Genomic DNA, 8655 nt, shown 5'->3' with positions numbered 1-8655 from the left:
GTCGGACCCGCATGCTTCTTCAGGTGTTATGTTTCTATTGTTTCGTTTTGTAGCTTTTTCCGCAGTCTCTTCAATTAGAGACAAAATTACTATCACTACAATCCCTGAGATGACTCCTGCTCCTATCAGAGGTTTCCATTTTCCATACAACATTTTAGCAATGTCCTTCTTGTAACAGGCTATTCTACTGTTATGTTTCAGGCGGGGTTACCCCTGAAACAGCTTACAACCTTCTTCCTTTCTACTGTCACACAGCTCGTTATTAGTATGCGAAATATTTATTTTATTATTTATTATTTTTCGTTATTTTTAGAGAAATATACTTGTAATATAATGCAATCAGCTGGTTTTATAACACTGTGGTTCCTGTGGTGGACAGGTGTATGAGTGCCCAAAGGAATACCATAGTTACCAACATCCAACAAAAACAAAGAAATCGATGAGTGGCTCATTCATTTCTTCACTTCCTCATACTCCTCGATGATCCTGGTTGGTGGCTTGGCACGCCACTTGATGGAGAAGGACGCTATTTCACTCCTTCCCTTCTCAGGGTTATTGGTTAGACTACCTCACCCTTATTGCCACCAGGGAATTATTCTGTCCCTTGTTGATTGGTGGTCTTTCCAGCGTTGTCTTCACACAGAGCCCTGTGTGTTTCTTTCAGTGACCTGGTTGGCGTCCAGCCGCTGCACATGGCTCCAATGATACCAGGTGTCACCTTTACCATCCAGCCGGACAGCATGGGAGGTGCGTTCCGTGACTTTGTAGGGTCCGGTCCACCTTGGCTCCGTCCACTTTCTCTTGATGACCCTCAGTAACACCCACTCAGTCTCTGGCGTTGTCGTTCGTTTCCTCCTGCTCGCCTACTTGTTCTCTTGGCTGCTGCTGAGACTCTGTAATTCATGGAAATACTGCTTTGGAGTTAGAGTTTGAGAGTCGTGTCCTAGTCCTGTCAGTTTTGTCGGTGGTCCAGGAAATGCTCTTCCTGTAGTCAACTCATGGGGAGTGAATCCGTGCTCTGGTTTACCGAGCTTCTAATAGACATGAGTGCTAGGGGCAGGGCGTCTAACCAAGTCATTTTGGTCTGTGCACAGATTTTGCCCAATTTAGTCTTGAGAGTCTGATTCATTCTTTCTACCTTGCCCTGTGATTGGGGATGGTACACGGTTCCGAACTTGTGCTTAAGCCAAGCAACTGTTCAACCTGTTGGAGATCTTTGTTTTTGAAATGTGTACCATTATCTGTTCTTACTTTCTCAGGGAACCCGTGTCGTGGAATGTACTGATTGATTAAGAATTTGATCACTGTTTTGCTATCTTCGCGCTTTGTAGGGACCGCCTCTGGCCATCCTGAATAGGCGATGCACACCAGCAGGTACCGGAAGCCCCTGACTGGCATTACCATGTCTGTGTAGTCAATGATGATTTCGCTACCTGTTTTTGCTATCAATGGGAAGTGACCTGGGTGAGGTTTGACTGTCGGCCTGGTGTTGTAACGCATGCATTCCTCGCATGTGTTCACATGGTGTCTGCATATATCTTTCAAAAATGGATGCCACCAATGCTCCAAATTTCGCATCATCTGCGCCACTCCCACATGTCCTACTCCGTGTGCTTCTGCAATGGCAGTTTGTCTGATTCCAGGGGGCAGAATTAACCTGCCGTCCGGTCCTCTCCACATGCCCTGCACGTTTGTGCATCCTCTAGCTATCAGTAATGTTTTCTCCTGTGGAGAGGCTTTGTCTTGCTCCTGTTTAATCTGCTCTAATCCGGTGTCAGTGTTGTGTGTTGTTTTCACTGCCTCTGTCTCTGCACACAGCATTACCAAATTGTGGTTGTAGCCTGCTGCTTGTTTCGCTGCTGCATCTGCCGCGTCGTTCCTGTTTAGTGCTACTCTGCATTTTATCATGTCCCTTGCATTTGATTACTGCAACTCGTTTCGGAAGCATCAGTGCTTCTGTCAGTTGTTTCATCTCCGTTTCATGTTTAATGGGTTTGTTGGCCGCTGTGAGGAAACCAGTCCTTAACCACTGTGGTAGCTCTACGTGTACTGCTCCTACCGCATACGCTGAGTCAGTGTAAATGTTGATGTTCTGGCCTGACCGATTCTGAGAGCCTCAATGACTGCTACAACTTCTGCCCTCTGAGCAGATTGCGGTCCTGTGAGTTTTTCTGCTTTCAGTATCGTGTTCCTGTTCCGTCTGTTCTACCACTGCGTACGCGGAGATCAAGCCATTTTGGTCATGTCTGTAGCAACAACCGTCAGTGAACAACTGTCTTGCGTCTGTCAATGGTTCTGTTTGTAAGTCCTCTCTAACCTTTTCCTCCTTCTGAACTTTCTCTGTGCACTGGTGGGGTTCTCCTGATCCTATCTGTTCTGCCATGTTGATGCCTTCGTGTGTGAACGTGAGGTTTGGTGCTTCCAATATGTTGCAAATCGTCTTTGGCGCAGTGGTGTGAAGTGTAAATGCAGAGGATTGGACATATGCCACTCGCTATGTGTTGTTAGAACGTGTAGAGGGTGGTCCATGACGATGTGTGCTGTTTTTGAATGATTTTTGCAATGCCAGCTACTTGTTGTGTGCAAGTTGGGTGGCGTTTTTCCATGTTGTCCAGCATTGTGCTGGCGTACATCAGAACTCTCCTCTCTCCCCTTTTTCTGGAACAATACCCGTTTACACAGAGGTTTGTTCCAGAAACATCAAGAAAAACGGGGCAGTATAGTCTGGAATGGCGAGCTCTGATGCCGTCCGCGAGGCTCTGTTTTAACTTGATAAAGGCCTCTTCAGCCTCGCCGTCCAGTTAAGCTGGGCAGTGAGGTTGCGCATGCCATGTTCTCTGATCATGTCCCTAAGGGGTGTTGTGAGGCTGGTGTAGTCAGGAATGTAATTCCTGCTGTAGCCAGTAAGGCCTAGGAAGGAAAGCATGTCTTTGACGGTGAGTGGTTTTGTATGGTGCAAGATGGTGTCTCTGTGCTGCGTGGATAATCCTGACCCTTTCTGCGAAATCTGTCTTCCCAAAAATGAGACTACCCTGCGTGCAACTTACAACTTCTCCTTGCTAACCTTGAATCCCTTCTTTGCAAGGTGCGCCAACACAGAGCAGTGGCCGTCAAACAAAGCGAGGCAGTCGGGGCAGCGAGTAGGAGGTCGCCCACGTACTGAATCAAGGTGGTGTCAGGAGGCAGGTCGCAGTCTGCTAACATGTCTTTAATACGTGATTAAAAATTCGGTGAAAGAGCAAAACCCTGGGGAAGTCTGGTGTAAGTCAGCTGCTGACCTTGGTAGGTAAACGAAAAGATGTCCCTGCACTCCGCAGCTAGCGGAAGGCAAAAAGCGTTGCCAGATCAATGCAAGTGAACCACTGGTGTTGGGGTTCAAGGTATGTCAAAGCCACATACGGGTTGGGAACTGGAATAGTGGCGGTCGACAGTGCAGCGTTGATGGCCCTAAGGTCATCGCCATTCAAATTACCCGTGTTTTCTTTTCGATTGGAAGAATAGGCGTGTTCCACTGCGAGGTGGATGGTTGTAAGACCCCTTTTGTAACAAGCCAGTAATGGTATCTGCAATGCCTATTTCAGCCCTTGGTTTGTGTGGGTACTGTTTGATCCAAATCGGTTCTGGAGATTTAAGCTGGAAAGAAATAGGTTCACATTCGACTAGACCCGTCCGTGGGTCCCGTTACCCTAGGTGTTAGGGAGATCCTGTAGCATGGTGCTTGTGTCGGGTGATCAGTTTTCTCCCTACCATGGTGTCTGGAGACCTGAACATGTTCCAATAAGGCAGTGTCGTTACAAGTGATCTGAATTTTGTAAATTTCGCTTTAGGTGAATAGTGCACGTGGGGGCACGGCTGAAGCCTGCCAATCTGTCTGTGCTAATGCTGTTCTCACGATCGTCCCTAATTCTTTAGGCTGATGATCAGGATGGAGGCGGCGACACGTGGCGCCGCCTCTTCACCCATCATGTACCATTGCTGTTGCTCGTTTGTAAGGTCAACTCCTGCTACAACCCTACTCTTGCCACATAAATGCAGTTAGTGTGAATAGTCCATTCATGTCCCTCGATCTGTTCTGAAAACTGACTCTCATACCATTCGGAACTCTGCCTGTCATAGAATAGGGTTACGTGTAGGGGATCAGGAGGAGTCACATAAGGGTGTAGCTGAGAAATCCAGGGCTTCCAATGGAGGTAGGCCGACAGGATGCCCTCGTGCTTTGCTGTTTCACTGCGTAATAAACCCCAATAGATGTCAGCAGCTTTCTCCCCTACTGGCTGTATGAGGAACTGGCCTCTGGAGAGGGTAGAGGCGGTGTTACAGTGTATCTGCGTGCCGTCAGGAAAAGTTACTGTCAGACCGTCTGGTGTGCAGAGAATAGAGGCTCCCATTCGGGTCAGCAAATCCCGCCCCAGGAGGTTAGACGGGACTGCAGGAGAGTAGACAAAAGTTTGGTATATGGCAGAGTAATGGACACCCCAGAGAAACCTGTCACCGTTATTACGTCAGATGATAAAGAGTTCTTAGGCACAGTCTTTATTGTAGATACAGTAGCACCAGTATCTACTAGAAAGGGCAGCGTGGTGTTCTCCACAGTGACTGACAGCACCGGTTCTGCCGTTAGGTACTTGTCAGGGCGGCTCTGTGGGGTGTGTCACTCAAAATCATACCAGGCGGGGAACTGAGTAGCGCTTGGTGTTGGCTGATGCACAGCATGTGGCAGTCCATTTCCTCTCCCTCCTCTCGGGTAGGGGCTGCCTCGTTGTGGTCGTGGTTTGCAGGGGCAGTCGCGGGCCAATGGTTGGGGTCACCGCAGATGAAACAAGCACGATTCCCTCCGTCGACCCACGCCCATGTTACCTCGAATCCTCCCTCAGCGAACCTCCCCTCCTCTATAAGGTCTACCTCCCCTCTCGATAGTTGTGGCCCCCATGGAGGGTGGGGTAAAGGTCGGATAAGCCTGATCATTACCGCTGTCCCAGCTTTCAGGTTCTACCTGCGTAGCCATAAGCAATTTAGCCTGCTGGTCTCCTTTGTTTTTCTTTTTATCGCTAACCTTCTGTCTGGCCTCATTAAGTTGTAATTTAAGCAGCTGGGCCTTCAGATCCTGCAACTCATCCTGATCCTGTTGGTTTTGTCCTGGGCAGCTGTTAGATAATGTATAAGGTGTTTCTCCCCACACGTGGGACTCACAGCCCAGCATGTCCGGGTTGTCACGCATTTTTTGTTGGGCTGTGTCAGGAACACCTTTCAACACTGCCTGCCGGAACCATTCGGTCTGCGAACCCTGGTTACCCGGACAACAACCTGTGTGCTTTACCCACAGTTCCTGGGATTCATTGATATATTCGGCGTGGGTTCTGTTTGCAGTCCCAGCGCATTTGGGCATGGCTGCAGCGTTTGGCAGAGGAAATTTAGTGCGCATGGCCGTGCCTATTTTGGTGCTGTTTGTTGTAAAAGGATTCTCGTCAGGTATCCGAGAGGTTCCTGCATCATATTCGACATCTCTTAGGTCACCAGGGGTCATACATCGTGCAGCTACTGCCCTAAAGTCTCCTAGAGCTAGGGTCTGTCCTGCAGTCAGGGAGTCAAGTTTGCTCAGCCACATATTACCACCTTCAGAGACTGGTGGCAATTTATCCACAATAGATTGTAAGTCCCCGATGGTAAACGGCTTGTACCGGTCTCTGTGTCCAGGGGTCACTGTCAGTGGGGCTTGGAACAAGAGTCCATCTACTCCCTGTTCCTGTTCCTGTTTCTTCTTCAGTCTTTCGGACCTACGTCGTCCTAAGGCATCCGTCAGACTAGCAGCTGTGTTCAGCGCTTGATCCACCTCATTCACCAGCTTGTCACACTTTATACGTAGTACCTGATCCCGAAGTGATTCTTCCTCTATCTCGTCCCTGTATTCTCCTCTTACTTGCATTCTGACCCTTACTTCTTCTTCTTCTCCTTCCCATTGTCCGAAAGCCCTCATTGTGGCCTTTTCTGTACCTTCCCTATATGCACATAACTTCCTATTTCTTCTCTCTGTCTAGCCGCTAGCTCTCTTGGGCTAATCTGTTCTTGTTGTATCAGTTCCTCTTGTCTTTCCTGCTCTGTCTGCCTCTGCTGAACTTTCTTTAACCTCTGTGTCCTTTCATCTTCACTCACTTCCCTATTTCTCTCTCTGGCCCGTCCGTCTGCGAACGGGGTTATCTGTTCCTCCCTTGCTGGAGTTGTCTGGTTATGTGTTGTGCTGCTAGCTTTTCTGCTTGTGCCTGACAATGGTTGGCTAGTGCTGCAGGACTCTATTGTATCCTCATCCTCATCCTTTCCAATGTCTAAGGTTCCACTATTTATGTAAAGTGGGGTACAGGCTAGCTGTGGCTGTGGGTGGCGCTTGCTCTGGTGGGCAAGTGGTGTGGGTGTCAGATGCAGTTACCGTTTTTCCCTTTGGTTGTTTTTGATGCAGGTGTTTCACGCTTTGCCAGCAGACCGTCAGTTCAGACCAAACCCGCTCTATGTCCCATTCGCCGGCTTTTTTCTTCAGCCGATCTCTGTAACAGACCAGCTTGTTTCCCTGCTCTGTAGCCTCATCTTTCTTAGTTTTAGCTTCCATTATTTTCTCATATAGTAATTTGCCTAGGGATCCTGTATCAGTGGGGTTCTTGCCCTTTTCTTTTATTAACTCTTTCAGTTTTGTTTTAGCTTTATTCACCTTCTTGTCCCTGCTGTGTTGAGTGCATGTAGAACCGATGGCCCTGAGGGTGTTATCCATTTGGTCCTGCAGTGTTAACCACAGTCCTCCGGACTCCATCCTCCATCTTCTATCTCTCTGTCAAATTCTCCATCCATATTTCTAAACTCTGTTCTCTTGGCTTTATTCACGAACCGTGTGGTTTATTTAGCCGTATTGGTTCAATGCCTAGCAGCCAGACAGTTTGTATGCCACGGCCGAACAACTGCCCGAGTAGCTGTGAACCGGTGGTTTTGTTGACACCGTGAGGTTTCCCTCCACGAGACAGATTGTGTTAGCACCGTTAGGTTTCCTCTGTCCGCTTTACAGTTCACGCTACGACACTGCTTATGACACTGACCTCCACTTAAGATTGCAGAGTTTTATTTTCCGCACCCCTTTTTTTTTTCTTTTTTTTTTTTTTTACAGTTTAAATACACACATTAATTATTATTACACACGTATTGTAGGACTTCAGCCTACGGGCCTCTCACCCTCTGTTTTATAGTAGACGATTTGTAGGACTTCAACTCCACGGGCCTTTCACCTTTATTAATTCTATTTTCTTCAAAAAGTTCAATTCAAGTTCCGCAATTTAGATAGAATTGAAACGCAATCCGGGACTCTAACCCAGCTTAGAACCCAGTTCTATCCGCCCTCCGTCGAGTAGCGGTTGGGGTTACCACACCCACGGTTATCGTCTACTTTTCTTCTTTTCCTTTTACACATATATTCTATCTTGATTTATACTATCGTACTTATTCTTTTTGGGCAGAGTTCTTGCACGATACGTCAGACAGGACACAGTTTTAAATATTCAATCGCAGATTTTGTTTTTAACAGGTGTCTGCTTACCTTTATTTTTTGCGGCTTGTGTCCCAGTCTTTTGTTCATGAAGAACTCTTTTAGGTCGAATGTTCGTTTTCTCATTTACCACATCCCGGACGAGCCCCAAATTGTTGTGACCTGTTCTGCCACAGTCTCTCCCAGTTCAGATGTGGAAACAAAGTACGGAAACTCAATTGAATAAGTATGAGTATTTATTCGCTGTCTGCAGAGAGCGGAGATCAATCAGGTCTGCACAAGCAGCAATACCATGAAGAGATCTGACTTGAGCTCTATGTGTGTGTCTTTTATATGCTGTATGTCTCAGTCAGCCCAATGGGGGGTACCGTAAAGCCCGCCTTGTGGTTTTATGGCTTGTGCCTGTTTTCTGATTCCTTGACCTTTGGGGTCATGTCCTGTGTTTCTGTGATTCCTGCTGATCAGTGAAGTGTGATCTCTTCTTGGCTTACATGTAGCTGCATATAACATAAGGCACAATAGATAACACAACAAATATTGAATACCCACAAATCCCCCTTTTGATCTCGTTTACGAGATCAACATTGAAAAGGAAAAAACATAAAAGAACAAAATTGTTATCTCATTGAATTACTCCTTAAACTCAGGAACACCCTCAAAATCCCACATTTCAACCTCCTCTGCGTGGAGCAGGGACATCATCTGATATGATGGGATACGACCTTCAACAGTAGTGGTGATAAGTCTAGTGATCAAAGACCTAATGCAGGGAACACAGCAGCAACCACAGAGAGTGAGGATGGAGGCAAACACGGCAATAGACAAAAGCACGGAGGATACCAAGGACTTGTAAATGCCAAAACACATTCATCCAATTGTCCCACATAGAGGTATCCACCCCGAGTGCTCCTTCATCTTTTATTCAGAGTCATAACCCGTCAATGGCCTTAGTAAGTCTACCATTATAGTCAGTGTTGTTAGGGATGAACGCACAACACTGATCTCGAAGATGGCACATACGCCCCTTTTTCCGCTAAGAGCATGTCCACTGCAAGTCTGTTTTGAAAGGCCATGAGAGGCGTGGCTTTAAGCTGTTAAGGACCGCCGAGAATCCTTCCTGGGTCCAATTGCCTAGT

The 8655-nt window shown here is 47.3% G+C and overlaps 1 pseudogene; it reads right to left on the bottom strand.

The window, feature by feature from the left end:
* Positions 1-635: 635 nt before the first annotated feature.
* On the bottom strand, positions 636-5923 carry LOC120787216 (annotated as a pseudogene).
* Between the last annotated feature and the right edge of the window lie 2732 nt (positions 5924-8655).

This window comes from Xiphias gladius, unplaced genomic scaffold, assembly GCF_016859285.1.
Source record: "Xiphias gladius isolate SHS-SW01 ecotype Sanya breed wild unplaced genomic scaffold, ASM1685928v1 HiC_scaffold_1286, whole genome shotgun sequence".
In the NCBI taxonomy this organism is placed as follows: domain Eukaryota; kingdom Metazoa; phylum Chordata; class Actinopteri; order Istiophoriformes; family Xiphiidae; genus Xiphias; species Xiphias gladius.
Note: the sequence above shows the minus strand (reverse complement) of the source record. Positions and strands in the feature narration are given on the sequence as shown.